The sequence below is a fragment of the Phyllobates terribilis genome, unplaced genomic scaffold (genome assembly GCF_046119375.1).
Source record: "Phyllobates terribilis strain yellow unplaced genomic scaffold, ASM4611937v1 Scaffold_1__5_contigs__length_1240528914, whole genome shotgun sequence".
NCBI lineage: Eukaryota > Metazoa > Chordata > Amphibia > Anura > Dendrobatidae > Phyllobates > Phyllobates terribilis.
The window spans coordinates 1,080,400,074-1,080,421,280 of NW_027362761.1; the positions used below are offsets into that span (position 1 = coordinate 1,080,400,074).

At 43.5% G+C, this 21,207-nt stretch overlaps 1 protein-coding gene across 1 annotated transcript in view; it reads right to left on the reverse strand.

Annotated features, from left to right (window-relative positions):
• The window catches only part of GABRB1 (gamma-aminobutyric acid type A receptor subunit beta1), a 981,567-nt gene that overhangs the window by 203,613 nt on the left and 756,747 nt on the right, over positions 1–21,207 (reverse strand). The gene's annotated exons all lie outside the window — the stretch shown is intronic.

Sequence of the window (21,207 nt, forward strand, 5' to 3'; positions counted from 1 at the left end):
TACAGGTTTTTTTTTATTTTTAACTTTTTAATTCTTTTTTTTTTCACTATAGGTGCTGCATTTAAAGCATCAGTTGTTCACACATTATAGATCCATGCCGGTTGCATGGATTTATATAGTGTGACCAACTTGTCAAGCACTTTTCCAAGTGATGCTCAAAATCGCTTGGAAAAGTTCTTGAAAAAACGCTTCTCTCTGGCTGAAAAAACGCATGTAAATCTGCATGTGTTTTTTTCTGCCAGAGAGAGGCAAAAACGCTCTGCATCAAATCTGCTACGTGGGCACATAGCCTTAGGCTCACAATCAAAACTGTCAGTATGTCTTTAGAATATGGGAGGAGACCCTTCCAAACACAGGGAGAACATACAAACGTCTTACAGATTTTTTCCTTGCTGGGACTTGGACCCAGGTCCCCAGCACTTAAAAACAACCACTGGGTTAGAGATGCTTTTTAAAAAGTTGTCATGTGATGGTGTGATATGGTATGTGGGTATTATTTTGTGTATATTTATATTTTACTGATTTTCATAGCGTTCTCTTGTTGCTCTGTGTCCCTCTACTATTGGCTTCTCTTGCAGGATGAGTTGATATTTGTTAATTGATGAATAGCTGTTATTTATCATCTGATATCAGCTCCCACAGCTTATTGTACTGGTATCTGTGCACAGGGTCAGTGAATAATGCTGTTTGCTAATATGCTAATGACATATTGAACCAGGCTAGCTTGTTGATTTTGTAAAGCAATGGAAGGACCAACAATGGGACCTTCTCCCCCCTGACCTGTGAATGAGGAGAAGGGACTTTTAAATATCACAGCCAGGAGAGACACTGATGAGATTCTGTGTGCGACAATGACGTGAGCACAGCATGTCAGAGAGAATGGGAGAAACCTGGATGACTTTGGAAATACTTCTGGAAGGAATATATATAAGGAGAAGCATATGAACTATTTTATCCTCTGTCTGCTGCATTGTTGGACTCTCATCTCCCAGGCCGTTTGTCCCATTACTGGACTGCATTCATGTTTCTGGATTATTTTTATCCTCTGTGTGGTGGATTGTATATGGACTTTTCAGTTTTGCCTATAATAAAGGTCTTGGGATTGTTTACTCTTCTCTTGCTCTGTTGATTGTGTGATGTGAAGGACCCCGTGACATGTCAACTAAAGTTTTCTTAAAGGGAGTATGTCAATTAGTGTTGAGCCACCCCCGTAGTGTTCGAGTTCGGTTCGGTTCGTCGAACACCCGTGTGTTCGCCGAACTGTTCGTCGAACTGTTCGTCGAACACCTTCGAACACCGTTAAAATCAATGGCAGGCAAACAAAAACACATAGAAACACATAGAAAACACCTTCAAAGGTGTCCAAAAGCTGACAAACTGCTCAGAAGACACAACTAACACATGGAAAAGTGACAAGTACATATAGTCATGCGAAAAGAAAAGAGGTGGAGGAGTAAAAGGAGGGGGAGACACAGATATAGGCATGTCATGCCCTTCTAAAATCCAAAAAGTGAGAAGCCGACACGTTCAGTCCGCTCCTGCCCGTGCCACCTCCGCGTCGCCAGGTTTGTGCCTGAGCCGCGGTGAACCCTGACGGCCAGCCCCCTCTCCCAATACTGGTGCCTGTCCGCTGTTGGGTCGAGCGAGCCCCCCTGTGGTGGAGGCAGCTCTAAGCTTTTTAATTTAAATTGTCTCTCTAATTTGAATGAATACACTTTAAATCCATTTACAAGGATCTATTGGAGGGCAAGTCTCATGCCAGCAGCCGCGTAATTCCAGCTCCAGTAGCGTCCACTAAAGCTGCTGCAGTTAAAAAGCTTTTATAAGAATCGAACTCGGCTGTCCACCGCAAGGCATCCTACTGCCAGTCCCAGCCCCTATGCCTTGGGGTGCCTCCTGATGCTCTTCACTGAGTATCCCGTGGTCCCGAAGCATTTCCTTTGAAAAAATTAAGTGTCCAAACTACAGGTGGTGTAGCTTGCTTAACAGCCGGGATAATCCGCTGACTAGCCGACACTGCTACTAGGCACAAAGTATTTCCTGGGCTAGATGCAGTTAAAAATTTGTAATTAGATACTCTCGTTGGATGCTCAGAAAGCATTCCATAGAGTCTCCTGGCACGCCATATATGATTCTCTTAAAAAGCTTGGGGTAGGGGTCTAGGGGACCCTTTTATAGCCAAAATCACAGCCCTGTATCGCAATACGTCACCTAGGCTGAAGATAAATGGAACTGTAGCACCCTGAGGGCTCGGTTGCTACAGAGGTATTGCACCTCACCCAGAGGTGTGATATCTCACTCTCAGGTAAGGATGTAGTGTGGATCAGGACCAGACACCTGCATGCATTACACCACATTGCCGTGGGGCAGGGCGACCAATATGCCCCTGAGATGGGCACGACAGTCCCTGTCCCTGGCTGGAGTGGGGGGAGGGAACACTGAGGAAGGGGAACCCTGTAGTGCAGGAGCAGGGAGGAAGCAGTTCCTGGGTGCATTGAGAAGGGAGTATAAAAGGTGGGCACCATCTTAGTTCAGTGCAGAGAAGTCTGAGCAGAAGTGGCAGGGAGCAGGGGTTCTGCATGAGCTCTGCTCCGGAGGCGGGCCTAGTAACAGAGGCCCAGGCCTGGAAGAGGGAGAAGGAAGGAAGAGGAGCGGAGAAGGCTCCAGGAACGAGGAACGAAGGGATCCCAGGGGTGCGGACGGGCGAGTCGCCACCGCACGCCCGAATCCACCTGCGTGGAGGGGTCAGGCCAAAGGGGGAGACCGGTCCCCGAAACTAGTGGAGGCAGGAAACGACCCTCAGCTAGAAACAGGAGGCTGTGACATTTTATGTGGCGCAGCCCCTCGCTACACCCGCTAGGAAGGCACCACATAGGGTCAGGGAAACTGGCGCCAATTTTACCAAGAGGAGGCCCGAGGCAGCCGGACAGAAGGGTTGGTAAGAAAGGCCAGACAAAGGACACACAAAGGGGGTCCTGTGAAGCGCTCCAAAGTTATCTGGGAGTTGTCTGAGCCCCTCACCTGGTGAGCACAGTACGACGTGGGCAGCCGTTACCTGCAGACGTGGTCTGGATAATAAGAACTGTGAGTAAAGGCCCTGGACTGCATCACTGACTCCGTGTCGTTACTGCTGCTGCCCTGCACCATCACCCCCATCCTCCGCATACACTGCCCTGAGGCTATACTACTCCCGTGGGGAGTTATGCTACGCTCTGCTGTACCCACAACACCAGCCTCAGCGGTCTGCCCTGGAGCGGCGGTTCACTCTGACCGCAATCCACGGGTGGCGTAGTCGGACATTTAAACATCAAAACCACATAAATAGTTCCGCCACTGGTTTGACCGTCCTGAGCCACGGAACCGGGTCGCCGCCACGGAGACTACAACCACCAGCATCCACCAAAAGGGGCCCGGCTCCGGGTGTCCCAAGGCCCAGGAGGCGCGTCAGAACATTTTCATCACCTTTCACAATCACCAATGGGACAAGGCAGGGATGTTCTCTGTCCCCTCTCTTATACATCCTAGTGACGGAGCACCTGCTCTCATCAATTCGCCATAACCCCAATATTAGGTGGATTGAGGTGGGAGGCACCGAGTACAAGTGCTCTCTATTTGCTGATGATGTCCTAGTATATATCACTCAATCACATATATCCATCCATGCTGTTATGGCTGAAATAGATCACTTTGTTACATGGTCAAATTTTAAAATCAATGCAGCGAAGTCTGAGGCCCTCGATGTCTCCCTCCCCAAATCCATATAGGATTCCATCCAGTCCAACTTTCCCTTTGCCTGGCCCTGACAGGGTATCAAATACTTAGGAATTCCTATTCATAGAGACCTCTCCCATCTATGTTATCTTAATTTTGGGCCCTTTATTGAACAACTCCATACAGACCACAGTTGGCAAGTTAGAACTGTAAGATTCACTACGTGAACCACTGGTGTTTTGTGGAAAAGCACATGTACACTGTGTTCCAAATTATTATGCAAAAAGTGTTTAGGAGTGATAAGGGAAGAATTTGTTTGTTTGTCAGTTAAACTCATTGATGGTGATGTGTGTCAGGGCTCTTTATATCACTGTAAGCAATTGCAGACACCTGTGCTAATTAGTTTGGCAGGTGTGTCCAATGAAAGGCAAGACTACTTAAGAAGGCTGTCTCACATTATTAAGCAGCCTACATTTTCTGCCAAAATGGGAAAGAAAAAGGATGTGTCGGCTGCTGAGAAGCAACAAATTGTGGAGTGTTTAGGTCAAGGCATGACTACAATGAACATTGTGCGATGATCAGGATGAAGTGTCTTGGCAATCAAGAAGTATGTAGCTGATTCACAGTACACACGTGTGCGTGCTGATAAGGGCAAATTGAGGACTCTTTCCTACAGGCAATTACGTCAGGTTGAAAGAGCAGCGGCAAAAAAGCCTTGTCATAGCAGCAGACAAGTTTTTGAAGCTGCTGGTGCCTCCAACGTCCCCCGAACAACAAGATGCAGGGTCCTTCAGAGGTTTGCAGCTGTGCATACGCCATCCTGTCGACCTCCTCTATCCACTTCACACAAGCAGAAACGGCTCCAGTGGGCCAAACATTACATGAAGACTGATTTCAAAACTGTTTTGTTCACGGATGAGTGCCGTGCAGCGCTCGATGGTCCAGATGGATGGAGTGGAGGATGGCTGGTTGATGGACACCCCACGCAAACACGGCTACAGCGCCAACAAGGAGGAGGTGGAGTAATGTTTTGGGCTGGAATCATGGGGAGAGAGATTGTCGGCCCCTTTAGGATCCCTGAAGGCGCTAAAGATGAACTCCATAATGTATGTGGATTTTCTCAAACAGCACTTCCTGCCATGGTTCAAGAAGAAGAACCGTGTATTTCACAGCAAGATCATTTTTTTGCATGATAATGCACCATCTCATGCTGCACATAAAACATCTGCATCTCTGGCTGATATGGGCATAAAAGGGGACAAACTTATGGTGTGACCCCCATGCTCCCCTGACCTCTACCCCATTCAGAACCTTTGGAGCATCATTAAAAGGAGTGTCTATGATGGCGGGAGGCAGTTCACATCTAAGCAACAGCTCTGGGAGGGTATTCTGTCCTCATGCAAAACAATTGAAGCAGAAACCATCCAAAACCTGACAAATTCAATGGACGAGAGAGTTCAGAAGCTCCTTTCGAACAAGGGGTCCTATGTGAAAATGGAACATCACCTAGAATAAAGTTTTGAGTTGAAAACTGTTTGATTTCAGTTTCTAACAACCTGCTAATGCTTATAATTTCAAAAATGACCATTTTTTTGGTCTTTATTAAAATGAAAAGGTTGATCGAAAAGTTTGGGGGATCTAAGAGTGTGGCAACCCAGTAGTCATGATTACTTCGAATTCTGACAATATGAGGGCCATGCTGCAGGTAGTGCAGCAAGAAGGCACTTATGTGTCTTGCGCATCTCGGAGCCCCAAAATAATTTTCCGGGCTAGATGCAGCTAAAAATTATTATTCATTTTAAATCTGGTGAAGCTTTAGTATAGATGGCCTAATAGGATCAGTGCTGCACACTGCTACAAAGCCCAAATTATTTTCCAGTCAAGATACAGATAAACATGATTAGTAATTTTAAATCTGGTGGAGCTTATTATAGATGGCCTAATAGAATCAGTGCTGCACACTGCTACAAAGCCCAAATTATTTTCCAGCCAAGATACAGATAAACATGATTAGTAATTTGAATGCTTAAAACGGTTGGTAGGGTGATTTTAACCAATCATCAAGCTTTTACTCTCCCCAGGATGACACAGGGGTAGAAAAGTCGTTTCAGATCCATGATTTGTTCATCTTTATGAACGTGAGTCTGTCTACATTATCAGTGGAGAGCCGCGTGCGCTTATCTGTCAGCACACCACCAGCAGCGCTGAACACACGTTCAGACAGAACGCTGGCTGCGGGGCATGACAAGATCTCCAAGGCGTAAGTGGCTAGCTCCAGCCATTTATCCAGATTGGAAGCCCAAAAAGAGCAAGGGTCCAGTGACACAGTCATGGCTTCAATGTTTACTTGGAGATACTCCTGTACCATCGTCTCTAGGCGTTGACTATGTGTCAGACTTCTTGTCTCCTGTGGCCTTGCAAAGGATGGGCTAAAAAAGTGGTGAAATGATTCCGCAAAATTGATGGTACCAGCAGATACTGTGGTTCTGTTACGGTTTGAGTGCTGAACACTTGACGGTCCCACGGTTGGCAAGTTGGAACTGTGAGACTCACTACGTGCACCACTGGTATTTTGTGGAAAAGCACATGTAAGATTCTGCAACAGTCTCTGCTGATACTCCTGCATGCGTGCATCCCTTTCTATGGCAGGAATAATTTCTGCAAATTTACTTTTGTACCGGGGATCTAACAGTGTGGCAACCCAGTAGTCAGGATTATTACTAATTCTCACAATTCGAGGGTCATGTTGCAGGTAGTGCAGCAAGAAGGCACTCATGTGTGTTGCGCATCCAGGAGCACCAAGTCCCTGTTGTGTTGGTGGCGAGGTAACAATCATGCTTCCTTCCTCTGTCCTCTCCCCCCAACCTCGCACAACAGAAATGTGATCAAGGTCTCCCTCATCTGATGAGTCTTCCATCAGTTCGTCCTCCACTTCTTCCTGGGCTCCTGCACCTTCCTCACTAGTTTGGCTGCTACCATGCACCCTGGTAAAACCATCTCCCCCACCCTCACATGCCTGCCGCCTTGGTGCTGCCGACCGTCTGGACCTTGCAGATGTTAGCCCTTCCGCATACAACTCCTCCTCCTCTACTTCCTCCACCTCCTCTTGTGCCACCACCTGACTCCGAATTCTGTTTAACATGTGCTCCAGCATGTAAATCACCGGAATAGTCATGCTGATAATGGCATCGTCAGCACTAAACATCTTCGTCGCCATTTCAAAACTGTGCAGAAGGGTGCATAGGTCCCTGATCTGAGACCACTCCTCCAGCGTGATTTGCCCCACCTCTGGATCTCGTTGGCCCAGGCTATATGTCAGAACGTATTGCACCAGGGCTTGTCGGTGCTGCCACAGTCGCTGCAACATGTGCAGAGTTGAATTCCACCGGGTAGGCACATCGCATTTTAGCCGGTGAAGTGGCAGGCCCAACGACTTCTGTAGAGATGTAAGTCGCTGAGCTGTGGGATGCGAACGGCGGAAGTGAGCACACAGCGACCGTGCCCTCTGCAGAAGGCCATCTAGTCTGGGATAGTGGGCTAAAAATTGCTGGACAACCAGATTCAACACGTGAGCCATACAAGGCACGTGTGTGACATTGCCCCGGCGAAGGGCCGCACCCAGGTTTGCAGCATTGTCGCACACGGCCTTCCCTGGTTTCAGGTCCAGTGGAGACAACCATTCATGAAATTGGTTCTCCAGAGCTGACCACAACTCCTCAGCTGTGTGACTCACATTTCCCAGACATTTCAATGTAAAAACCGCCTGATGACGTTGAGCCCTACTGCCAGCATAGTAAGGAGGTGTGCAGGATCCCTTCTGCGCAGTTAGAAAGCTTGTGGCATGACCAGACAGGCTTTGGGTGCAGGTGGAAGACCGAGAGGAGGTTGAGGAGGCAGAAGCAGTGGAGGAACTTTGACATAAAGAGGATTGACGCACAACTCGTGGGGACGGCAAGACTTGGACAGCAGCCCCTTGTCCTGCTGTCACCATAGTTACCCAGTGCCCAGTCAGCGACATGTAACGCCCTGTCCATGCCTACTCGTCCAAGTGTCTGTGGTGAAATGCACCCTGTCACACACAGAGTTTCTCAAAGAAGCGGTGATGTTGTGTGCGACATGCTGGTGGAGCGCAGGCACACCTTTCTTTGAGAAGTAGTGCCGACTGGGCATCTGGTACTGGGGCACTGCGACGGACATAAGGTCTCGAAAATCCTCTGTGTCCACCAGGCGGAAAGGCAGCATTTCTGTAGCCAAGAGCTTGCAGATGGTGAAATTCAACCTCTTAGCTTTCTCATGGCTAGGAGGAAATGGTCTTTTACTTGTCCACATCTGAGGGACCGAGGGCTGGCTATTGTGCTTAGACGGGGTTGATAAGGGTGTCCCCGGCAAACTGCCGGTCTGTGAGGAAGATGCAGGCGGACATGTTAGGTTGCCTTGATCCAAAGGTGGTGCTATCGATGTCGGACAGCGCTCAACACCAGCTGGTGTTACCACCTCCAAAGAAAATGAAGACCTGCCAATCACGCTGGCTGTTGCGGGTAAAGAGGTGGCAGGTCTGCGCCCCAAAACAGGTGTGACTGCTGTCCCCCCAGTCACAGAGGATGAAGAGGCCGCGGATGCACAAGATATGGCAGACGGTGGTTGGCCCGGCCGGCTAGGCCGCATTGTAGCACACTGAGCTTCCCACTGCAACTTATGCTTCATGTCCATGTGCCGGTTCATGCATGAAGTACTCAAACTATGTATTTTTTGGCCTCTACTTAGCTTTTGCTGACAAATGTTACAGATAACACGAGTTGGGTCATCTTTATCGATCTGAAAAAATGCCCAGGCTATGCAAGGCTTAGCACCCATGCGACCTGAAGAGCCACCACGACTTGTGGTGAGAGGCAGAGTTGTGTTTGAGGATGCAGTTGTTGACGTGCTTCCAGTACTACGTCTCTGTCCAGGAAGGCGCAACCTGACCTCGTCGTCACTAGCATCTTCCTCCACCTCCTCTGCTGACCTCATCTCTTGGCTGACTGTGGGTTGACAGTAAGTGGGATCTCCAACCTCATCATCATCACCCTGTGCGTTATCACACCCGTCGTCCTCAGAGCCAACCTGTTCCTGCCCTGACAAAAAACTAAAGTTGTCGCTCCAATCAGGTATTTGAGTCTTATCATCGTCTTCCTCATTGTCTCCACCAACAGGAGTTACAGTTTGGGAATGAGGGTCTACATTATGGTCAGAACCTTCTGCGTCTGGTCCTGGATCCGACTCATAAAGATTCTGGGCATCAGTGCAGATCATTTCCTCGTCTGGATTCACAGAAGCGCTGGAGTCGACCTCTGATTCCCAGGCTATAGTATGAGTAAACAGCTCTGCAGACTCAACCATCTGTTCTACCTCATACTCAGACGGGCAGCTGGAGATTTGGGAGCTGTGAGGAAGCAAGTGCGATTGGGGTGACACCTTTGAGGACTGGAGTATTTGTGATGTTGAAGTTGATGTGGAGGAGAGCCCACTTAAAGGAGCACTTGATATCCGTTGAAGCACCTGCTGTTTTTGTGCCTCATCTGGAATTTGTAGCGATTGGCGTGGCCGTAAGAAAGGGATCTTATCACATTGTCCGCTAAAAGAAGTAGACATTTTAGTTTGGCTGGAAGATGGTCTTTCTTCTGCAGATGTTACTGTTGCTTTAATACCTACCCCACGGACACAACCTTTTTTCCCCTTCCCAACACGCCTATTCCCCTTTCCACCAGCAGCAGGCCTTTTTCCACTCATTTTGGTGGTTAACTAATTCACAACTCTGGAGTTGTTTGCACAAAAAAACAATGGATGTGAACCGAGCAGAGCTGAGTGGCCAAACTGTGGTATTAGGCCAAAACTATTGGCTGGGTTAGATGCAGAAAAAAATTATATTCAATTTGCAACCTGATGGAGGTCAGTATAGATGGACTAATAGAACAAGTCCCACACACAGCTAGAAGCCCAAATATTTTTTCAGAGGTAGATGCAGAAACATTTTTTTATTCAGTTTGCAACCTGATGGAGGTCTGTATAGATGGATTAATAGAACAAGTCCCACACACAGCTACAAGCCCAATATTTTTTCAGAGGAAGATGCAGAAAAAAAATATATTCAGTTTGCAACCTGATGGAGGTCAGTATAGATGGACTAATAGAGAAAGTCCCACACACTGCTAGAAGGCCAAATATTTTTTCAGAGCTAGATGCAGACAAAAAATTATTTTGAATTTGCAACCTGATGGAGGTCAGTATAGGTGGACTAATAGAACAAGTCCCACACACTGCTAGAAGGCCAAATATTTTTTCAGAGCTAGATGCAGAAAAAAATTATATTCAGTTTGTAACCTGATGGAGGTCTGTATAGATGGATTAATAGAACAAGTCCCACACACAGCTAGAAGCCCAAATATTTTTTCAGAGGTAGATGCAGATAAAAATTATTTTTAATTTGCAACCTGATGGAGGTCAGTATAGATGGACTAATAGAGAAAGTCCCACACACTGCTAGAAGGCCAAATATTTTTTCAGAGCTAGATGCAGATAAAAATTATTTTTAATTTGCAACCTGATGGAGGTCAGTATAGATGGACTAATAGAGAAAGTCCCACACACTGCTAGAAGGCCAAATATTTTTTCAGAGCTAGATGCAGATAAAAATTATATTCAATTTGCAACCTGATGGAGGTCAGTATAGATGGACTAATAGAACAAGTCCCACACACAACTAGAAGCCCAAATATTTTTTCAGAGGTACTGTAGATGCAGATAAAAATTATTTTTAATTTGCAACCTGATGGAGGTCAGTATAGATGGACTAATACAACAAGTCCCACACACAGCTAGAAGCCCAATATTTTTTCAGAGGTAGATGCAGAAAAAAATATATTCAGTTTGCAACCTGATGGAGGTCAGTATAGATGGAGTAATAGAACAAGTCCCTCACACAGCTAGAAGCCCAAATATTTTTTCAGAGGTAGATGCAGATAAAAATTATTTTTAATTTGCAACCTGATGGAGGTCAGTATAGATGGACTAATAGAGAAAGTCCCACACACTGCTAGAAGGCCAAATATTTTTTCAGAGCTAGATGCAGATAAAAATTATATTCAATTTGCAACCTGATGGAGGTCAGTATAGATGGACTAATAGAACAAGTCCCACACACAGCTAGAAGCCCAAATATTTTTTCAGAGGTACTGTAGATGCAGATAAAAATTATTTTTAATTTGCAACCTGATGGAGGTCAGTATAGATGGACTAATAGAGAAAGTCCCACACACTGCTAGAAGGCAAAATATTTTTTCAGAGCTAGATGCAGAAAAAAATTATATTCAGTTTGCAACCTGATGGAGGTCAGTATAGATGGACTAATAGAGAATGTCCCACACACTGCTAGAAGGCCACATATTTTTTCAGAGGTAGATGCAGAAAAAAATATATTCAGTTTGCAACCTGATGGAGGTCTGTATAGATGGATTAATAGAACAAGTCCCACACACAGCTAGAAGCCCAATATTTTTTCAGAGGTAGATGCAGAAAAAAATATATTCAGTTTGCAACCTGATGGAGGTCAGTATAGATGGATTAATACAACAAGTCCCACACACAGCTAGAAGCCCAATATTTTTTCAGAGGTAGATGCAGAAAAAAATATATTCAGTTTGCAACCTGATGGAGGTCTGTATAGATGGATTAATAGAACAAGTCCCACACACAGCTAGAAGCCCAATATTTTTTCAGAGGTAGATGCAGAAAAAAATATATTCAGTTTGCAACCTGATGGAGGTCAGTATAGATGGACTAATACAACAAGTCCCACACACAGCTAGAAGCCCAATATTTTTTCAGAGGTAGATGCAGAAAAAAATATATTCAGTTTGCAACCTGATGGAGGTCTGTATAGATGGATTAATAGAACAAGTCCCACACACAGCTAGAAGCCCAATATTTTTTCAGAGGTAGATGCAGAAAAAATATATTCAGTTTGCAACCTGATGGAGGTCAGTATAGATGGACTAATACAACAAGTCCCACACACAGCTAGAAGCCCAATATTTTTTCAGAGCTAGATGCAGAAAAAAATTATATTCAATTTGCAACCTGATGGAGGTCAGTATAGATGGACTAATAGAATGATGCTATGCCCAAAAGATTTTACTTCACTAGGTGCAGTAAAAAAATTGGTATTCTATACACAGGTGGTATATCTTGCAACACAGATAGGCTACTCCACTGACTAACACACTCTGCAATAGGCCAAAAAGGATTAGCTTTGCTAGATTCAGCCAAATGCTGTGAAAAAAACTTGCACAGCACTGGCACAGACCTGCCTGGCAAAAACTGATAGGAACTGATGTAACCTAGTCCTGAAAAGGACTCCAATTACAATTAGTCTTTACTCCCACAATCTATCTATTTAAGAACACAGACCTGCCTGATAAAAGTCGTAGGAAATGCTGTAACCTAGTCCTTAAAAGGACTGCAATCACAACTATTCCCTACTCCCAAGCTATCTGTAGATTTGTGCGAAAATTGGCTTGAAATTAACAAGGTATAGCGCACACAGCAACAGCGGTGCCGTCTAACACGCAGCTGCAGCAGTGAGAAAATGGTGGCTACGGGGAAAATGGCTTGGTCTTATAGGGCAAGGACATGTGACATACACTGCCAATGACACATGCCCTTGCTTGTGTGAAAAAAAGCACTTCGCTCCGTGTGTGCGCTGCTGATAGGCTGACAGATTGCACCTCCCCACTGTAAATGCGGGAAAGAGAAAAAAAAAATGGAGATCTTCATTGTTCCTGCAGAGATCCATCCCCTGCCCCTCCCCCCACCCCGCTGTACACTCAAACTGCGTATTAACATTAATTTTCATCATTACTGAGAAAAAATCCAGTTATGATTTTGGTGCACGAACAGTTATCGAACATAACCTCGAACAGCCGAATTTTTCTCAAATTGTTCGTGTTCGCCGAACGGCTTGAACACCGCCCAAAACAGCTCGAATTTGAGATTGGCGAACAGTTCGAGTAGAACAACGCTCATCTCTAATGTCAATTCAAGCAGACAGTGTAAACTACACATAGACTTGTAGGGGATGTATTCCCTATAATAATTGTACCTTTAGTGTTCTAATCGCTACTTCAATTCCGCAGAAATGGAAGATTAACCAAATATGCTGATTAAGGTGCTTTGGTGCTTAGAGGGTCAGTGCATTGTTCCGCATACTACTTTTGAATGGCCTGCCTCCCTGACTGGTGATTGACAATTCTGGCTTGCTTGGAGAGAGTACTTTCTGCTCAAAAAGCTCCATTGATCTTAATATGACCTTGGTTCTTCCAACCTCATTTATATTTTCACTTCTAACAATATAAGTTCTGCAGAATATGTTGGCGCTATATAAATAAAATTATTATTATTATTAAATGGTTACGCTAAATTTATAAGTAAACGCATGATTATTTTTTTCTCTCAACCATTGGGTGACCTTGGTGAACTACAGAAAATCAGCCATTGTAATGAGATGAAGGAATTTTAGTGCAATCGCTCAGCTCATCTGTGCTACCAATTTCTCACTTGTCATTCACAGTTTTATTTTGATGGAGCATTACATGTAATCTAGTTCCACTGTAGAACTGTAAATGGTGGCGGTAAAATAATAACATATTTTTATTTATTTTGTCGGATTATGTTTCCTGTAAAATCACAATGCAGGGAATGCTTTTATCAATCTGATGCTGGCTGCTTTTCAACAGAAATATATTATAGTTATAACTTTACAAGCTTTTTTTCTGCTAATATGGATTTTTTGGCTCTTGATTTTCATCTAGATTGTACATTACAACACATTCGAAAAGTGCAGCTGTGAAGGTGGGGAGCTGGCTGTTAGACACAGCCAAACTGCCCACAGAAAAGATAAACATGGTTTATTACCATCTTTATCTTCTTGATCTGTGAACCAGCGCTTGTTTATACAGATTAGGAAGTAATGACAGTGCTTCTGACTCGCCCTCTGGGCCGTGGGGTACCCGGAACCGGGCCTTCTGGTGTACGGTGCTGATGGGGGTAGTAGTGGCAACCCGATCCCGTGGCTCAGGGTGGTCAGACCAAATGGCAGCAGTCTATTTATCAGTGTTTTTGGAATGTCCGACTATGCCACCCGTGGATTGCGGTCAGGGATGACTGCCGCTGCAAGGCAGACCGCTGAGGCTGGTGTTAGTGTGCAGCACAGGGATAGGATAACTCCCCACTGGAAGAGTATAGCCTCAGGGCAGTGTAGGTGGATGTTGGGGTTGGTGGTGCAGGCGCAGCAGAAATAACACAGTCCAATGATGCAGTCCAGGGTTTTTACTCACAGTTGTTATCCATGTCACTTCTGTCAGCAATGACTGCCCAAGCCGTGCTGCGTCCACCAGGTGAGGGGCTCGGTCAACCCCCAGGCAATTCAGGAGTATGGCACAGGACCCTCTTCTGTCCTTTCTCTGGCCTCTCGTGCCCCACCAGTGACCACACTTCTGTCCAGCTACCGCGGATCTTTGCGGGCAAATGTTGGCCCCAGTTTCCCGCTATCCTATATAGTGCCTTCCTAGCAGGTTTGGCGGGGGGTCGCACCAATAGATGATCATGACCTCCGGTTCTTGGCTGAGGGATAATTTACCTCCACCAACTTGGGAATCCGGTACCCTTCTATTGCCTGACCCTTCACCCGATATAACGCGGGTTGCAACGGTTGCTGTCCGTTCTGCTCTCTCTTAGGGTCCCTTCTGCTTTCTTGTTTCTGGAGCCTTTCTACTCCTCTGTCCCTCCTTCCTTCCTTCTTCTTCTTCTCTTCTCCTCTCTGGCCCCGGCCTTTTCTCTAGGCCTGCCTTCTGAGCAGAGCTCCTACAGAGCCTCTGCTCCCTGTCACCTCTCCACTGTACTGAACCGACTGCACTGCACTCCCTCCTAAGATGGCCCCCACCTTTTATCTGCTTCTCTGTGTATGAGCTTAGGTGACCAGCACCCAATGAGCTCCTTCCTATGCTCCAGAAACCGTCCCCTTCTGCTCCTACATCACTGGGTTCTCTCCCCCCTCCCCACTCCAGCCAGGAACATGGTCAGTTGTGCCTGCAATTATATGGGAGCACCGTTTAGCTGTCCCCCGGAAATGGGGTGAGTGTGTGTATGCAGCTACTGAGCCCTGGTCCATACTCCATCCTTACCCGGGAGTGAAATATCACACCTCTGGTTGAGGTGCAATACCCCTGTAGCAACCGAACCCTCGGGGCGCTACACTTCCTCCTTTGGACCCAGAGATCACATGATCGCTGGGTGTAGAGAGGGAACAGGAGCTGCTAGTTCCTAGGATAACGAGTCAGCACTGCTATGCAGGCAAGAGACTGATTTTCCTCTGTAAATGGGTCTTATATACCAGCCCCAGTTACAGGTGAAATCAGCAATAAAAAAAATTATTAATAAGTTGAAACACCCTCAAAAGGTATTTTTAAATCATATGGCAAGCACAAGGTGTGAAATAAATGAAAAAATAGATAAATAAAGCAAGAAAAAATAAAATAGAAAAAAAGCATAAGTAAATATAATAATTTTCAAAAAAATATATAGTGTCCGAATTGCTGTTCTACTTCCAATGTAGAAAAATAATATTTATTGAAAGCATAACGCAATTAAAATGTTTTTCGTGGTCCTATGTGGTCATAAAAAATAGGCAATAAAAAAGTGACAAATAGAGCTGTATTTCCTATTTTTCTTTACATTTTCATTTGCTATCAGCCAAGAAAAGGGAACAAAAAAATGAAGCAACAAGTTTTGTAATACATTGGGCTTCATTTTTATGTTCTTTTTTTTTTGGAGGCAAAAATTATTTGAATATCCGAACGACAATATTTTTAGAACTATTAGAAGCACACATACAATAAAACCCAAAAATGTGCTTTGTCAGGAACGTGGGAAAATGGCCAGGTTTAAAGAGATTTTATGGTGAAAGAAAACATTGATGTTTTATAACTTGGAACTTACAACTGGTAAAAAATATGCCACGAGTTGATTAATGGTGGTAAGTCCTAGACCTACGGAATTGGACATCAATGTATTTACCCCTTTAAAAGCCTCAATGAATATGTAAAATCTGTATTATGGCCCCCACCTATGATCCATAGGTTATATATTAGACTTTCCTTGTTTGAGGGGTGCTTATTGCAGGACAAGTGATGAAAAAGAATCCGCATTCATTGGCCAACCATACTACAGATATATTGTTGGTTGACTACAACCCCTGGCAAAAATTATGGAATCACCGGGCTCGGAGGATGTTCATTCAGTTGTTTAATGTTGTTGAAAAAAAGCAGATCACAGACATGGCACAAAACTAAAGTCATTTCAAATGGCAACTTTAGGGCTTTAAGAAATACAAAAAGAAATCAAGATTAAAAATGTGGTACTCAGTAAGGGTAATTTTTTTCAAACCAAGCAGAGGGAAAAAATTATGGAATCACTCAATTCTGAGGAAAAAATTATGGAATCATGAAAAACAAACGCACAAAAGATCACTCCAGTACATCACTAGTATTTTGTTGCACCACCTCTGGCTTTAATAACAGCTTGCAGTCTCTGAGGCATGGACTTAATGAGTGACAAACAGTACTCTTCATGAATCTGGCTCCAACTTTCTCTGATTGCTGTTGCCAGATCAGCTTGGCAGGTTGGAGCCTTGTCATGGACCATTTTCTTCAACTTCCACCAAAGATTTTCAATTGGATTGAGATCCTGACTATTTGCAGGCCATGACATTGACCTTATGTGTCTTCTTTCAAGGAATGTTTTCACAGTTTTTGCTCTATGGCAGGATGCATTATCATCTTGAAAAATTATGTCATCATCCCCAAACATCCTTTCAATTGATGGGATAAGAAAACTGTCCAAATTATCACTGTAAACTTGGGCATTTATTTAATGACAGCCATCTCCCCAGTGCCTTTACCTGACATGCAGCCTCATATCATCAATGACTGTGGAAATTTGCATGTTCTCTTCATGCAGTCATCTTTATAAATCTCATTGAAACTGCACCAAACAAAAGTTCCAGCATCATCACCTTGCCTCACCAGATTCGTGATACATCACTGAATATGTCTTTCATCCAGTCATCTACGGTCCACGATTGCTTTTCCTTAGCCCATTGTAACCTTGATTTTTTCTGTTTAGGTGTTAATGATGGCTTATGTTTAGTTTTTCTGTATGTAAATCCCATTTCCTTTAGGCGGTTTCTTACAGTTCGGTCACAAACATTGACTCCAGTTTCCTCCCATTCGTTCCTCATTTGTTTTGTTGTGCATTTCCTGTTTTGGAGACATATTGCTTTATGTTTCCGGTCTTGACGCTTTGATGTATTCCTTGGTCTACCAGTATGTTTGCCTTTAACAACCTTCCCATGTTGTTTGTATTTTGTCCAGATTTTAGACACAGCTGACTGTGAACAACCAACATCTTTTGCAACATTGCGTGATGATTTACCTTTTTTTAAGAGTTTGATAATCCTCTCCTTTGTTTCAATTGACATCTCTCGTGTTGGAGCCATGATTCATATCAGTCCACTTGGTGCAACAGCTCTCCAAGGTGTGATCACTCCTTTTTAGATGCAGACTAATGAGCAGATCTAATTTGATGCAGGTGTTAGTCTTGGAAATGAAAATTTACAGGGTGATTCCATAATTTTTTCTCAGAATTGAGTGATTCCATAATTTTTTCCCTCTGCTTGGTCTGAAAAAAATTACCCTTACTGAGTACCACATTTTTTATCTTGATTTCTTTTAGTGTTTCTTAAAGCCCTAAAGTTGCCATTTGAAATGACTTTATTTTTGTGCCATGTCTGTGATCTGCTTTTTTTCCAGCAACATTAAACAACTGAATGAACATCCTCCGAGTCCGGTGATTCCATAATTTTTGCCAGGGGTTGTAGAACTGGTTTGATATGTGCACATGTGTGGAGGAGAATGGGGATTATGTAATAAAAATATGAAGTGGGAATTGGAAGATAATGGGGTTACTCATCTGACAACTATTCAAGTGAACTTCTGAAACATTTGCCTTTGGCATTGAGAGACAGTATTTTGCTCCCAGGTAGAAACAGATTCAACCATCAATCAGATGCCTTGCTAACATCACATTTTTACTGTGCTTTCTATAGTGCAGTAACAGAAATTTTACACAAACTCGTCATTTTTTACCATTTTTTGCTCTTTATTTACCATTTTATATACAGTGTAGGTCGTATATACAAGCCCGGTCACAATTCAGTGACTTGGCTTTCTTACAGAATGGTGACCTTTTAAGGAGTCTATAAATACATATTAGTAGAAAAATAAAAAAAAATAAGTAGAATAAAAATTTTGCCCAAAATAACTGTGGGATTTTCTGCATGTTCCTAAAATAAACAGACTTGTAGAAATCCTGCCAAGAACACAAGAGTTAATCTTCTGACGATCTGTTCCTTTTTAGGATGGATGAATAGATGAGGAGTTCCAATAATTGCTGATATTACAACGAGATTATGATGGGCCCCACTTTTGAGCTAGACATAGTCCCCTCCAGATAGGTGGCTTCCACATCTTTCTGACATTTATGCAATATCCTATCACTATGTCAAGCATGTCCCAGATTGGACGATCCCTTTAAACTAGTAATTATGAAACTCACTGACGTTGAAAAGATGCCCCAATCTTAAAACTAAAAGGTCAATAATGTCTGCTTTATGGGGGGGGGGGGTGACACCCACCACCCCTGGCGATCAGCTGTTCCCAGTGTCGGCAGCAGCTGAAACTGCTCAGTTATGGAGCTGCACAGCACAGCTCCGTTTACTAAATAGTGGCCGCAGCCAGGTACTGCACATCCTCCCTCTTGATGTGCAGTACCCAGCCGTGGTCACTGTACAGTCGGAGCAGTGCGGTGCAGTTCTGTAACTGAGCAGTTCCAGTCACCACCATCACCGGGGACAGCTGATCACAGGGTGTGCACCCCCACATATCAAATATTGATGTCTTATCCCAAGGATAAGCTATCAGTGTAAAAGTCCCGGACAACCCCTTTAAGTTCACTTAACTAAAATGTATTATTTGTTCATCTGGAGAACCCTTTTAACTAGTAACTGCAATATTAGACATAACTAGATCTATAGTACCTGCGATTTATAGTTTAATATAACAGAGTAACCCACTATGTACCATATAAAATAGTACCATGCCACAATGGGAGAAAACTAACAATAGAAAGCAATTCTAACCCTTCGCATTAGGGTGAGCAAAGTGCTGAGTCGATTGTAAGTTATGGTTCATAAAATAGATTATTACCAGTTCTTCCCTTTCCTTTCGTCTCAGCAAACATAGATTTGTTAATGTCACCCCAAGGATAATGGTGGCTTAACGGTTATATCTGCAAACTTTTAAAGTCCAAAAATACTTTGGAGAAATTCAGGTAATGTGAAACTAATCATCTTAGTAGATTAGAGGATTTACTGGTACTTTAAACTTCCTATGAGGCTTTCTCTCCATATCCAGGTTTTATACAGTATCTTTACTGCTAAGCAACATGGTATTGTAGAAACGGAATAAGGACTTAAATAAGATTCAGTACAGCTGTGTATCGGGGGAAATTCACATGTTTTCACTATATCCTCTGCAATAATATTGAGTTTTACTAGATATACTTGTCTCATACTATATGTCACATGCCCAAATAATTTTTTCCAAAATGATGTCTCTTTTAAGACAGTCTTATTTATAGGTCTAAATAATCTATATAACGTGCTAGGTATAGGTTGAAGTCAATGGATTTGTGTTCAGAAAAGTAGAGAAAAAATCCAGCTACCGTGATCCAATAAAGGTCGAAAATACTCTATTAAGTAATCCATGGATATTTGACAAAACATAAATACAAAATGCAATGCATTTTGGATCAGTTGTGATGCTTTTTCATGGTATGGTGAGTTCGCTGGATTTTTCTTTTTCTGTGTCTTCTTTCAACCTTAAAACTGAAACTATATAACCTTTGCAATGGCCAAGGAGTTAAACCTAAAAAATATTTTCCAGGATTTTCTATTGGATGGCTTATCCTTCACTCGCAGGAGTTGCCTTTGCACTGGGTAGATGATAATCGGTTGGTGTCCAACCGCTATGAGCTCCACCGATCAGCCAACTTGGTCATGCAGCTCAGCCTATTCAATACGCTGAGCTTGGCTTAGATACAGTCACACTTATATGAACCACTGCTGACTCCTTCAGTTTGGTGACTTGTGGGTGGACACCAACCCATCATCACCTACCCTATTGATATACCATCAAATGAAAGTCTTGGTAATCACTTTTAGGTAAAGCATAGTTGCCAACTTCTAGGTGAGGTTTTGAGGGAGATTGTGACATTATTTTGAATAACCACTCATTTTTCTTCAAGGTCAAACCTTTTCAAACCCAATTTCTCACCCCATAAATGTGTATCTGAATGCTTGGACCTTATAATGGAACATCCCAGCATTTTGCAGAGGAAACCTTCCAGGAGACTTGTTTTCTGGGAGGTCTCCCCGGGAGTCAAGAATGAAGTAAGGTAACATTTGAGGGTCCTTTTCGTGTGTGAACTTACACACAATTGTATTTATAGAGCTGTAGGGGTGACTACTTTTGTAAATGTCTCAAAATTAGCCTTATTTTAAGGATGTGTGCCCACGATGCGTTTTTGGTGCGTATTTTGGTGCGTATTTGCAGCGCGTAAATGCTCCAGAAATGCATTGCATACCTTATCCCATGACTTCCTATGACATTCTGCAAGTTCTGTGCACATGGTCCGTATTTTTTCTGCGCAGATTTTACTAGCAGAAAAAATACGGACATGACCAATTCTTGTGCGTTTCTGCATGCGTATTTGCCTATACAATGCATTGGAAAAATGCATGGCAAATACGCATGCAAATACGCGTCAAATACGCGTCAAAAACGCATGTAAAAAACGCATGCGTTTTTCTGCCAAGGAGATGCAGAAATGCTCAGGAAAATTTCTGCTTCATTTCTGCATCGTGGGCACTAAGCCTAAGTCTTTCGGATTTTACTGAGCCAATAAGAATTTTATTATCCAGGAAAATGGTATATAGAACAAGTAAGAACCAGGTTCTAAATTAACCTTGTTTTAACCAACAGGAAAACATCACAAAACATAAATTATTTCTAACGTCACTGTCAAATGATTAATTTATTTTTTTTCTCTGAAAAGGCCTTTTTGGAAAGATACACAATAATCAAAGGTGTATATTTTATGTGCTCCCAGTTAAATTGTTGAATGCCTCATATATTCTACCTGCAATGCCTCCTGTTTTTATTGGCACAATCTGTCATGAATGTTGAGTTGAAAAAGAAAGATAGTTATCCTAAAGGTTACATTACGTGTCTGGGAAACTGAATGATGCACAGGCTGAGATCATTACTAGATGTTCTCCTTCACAGA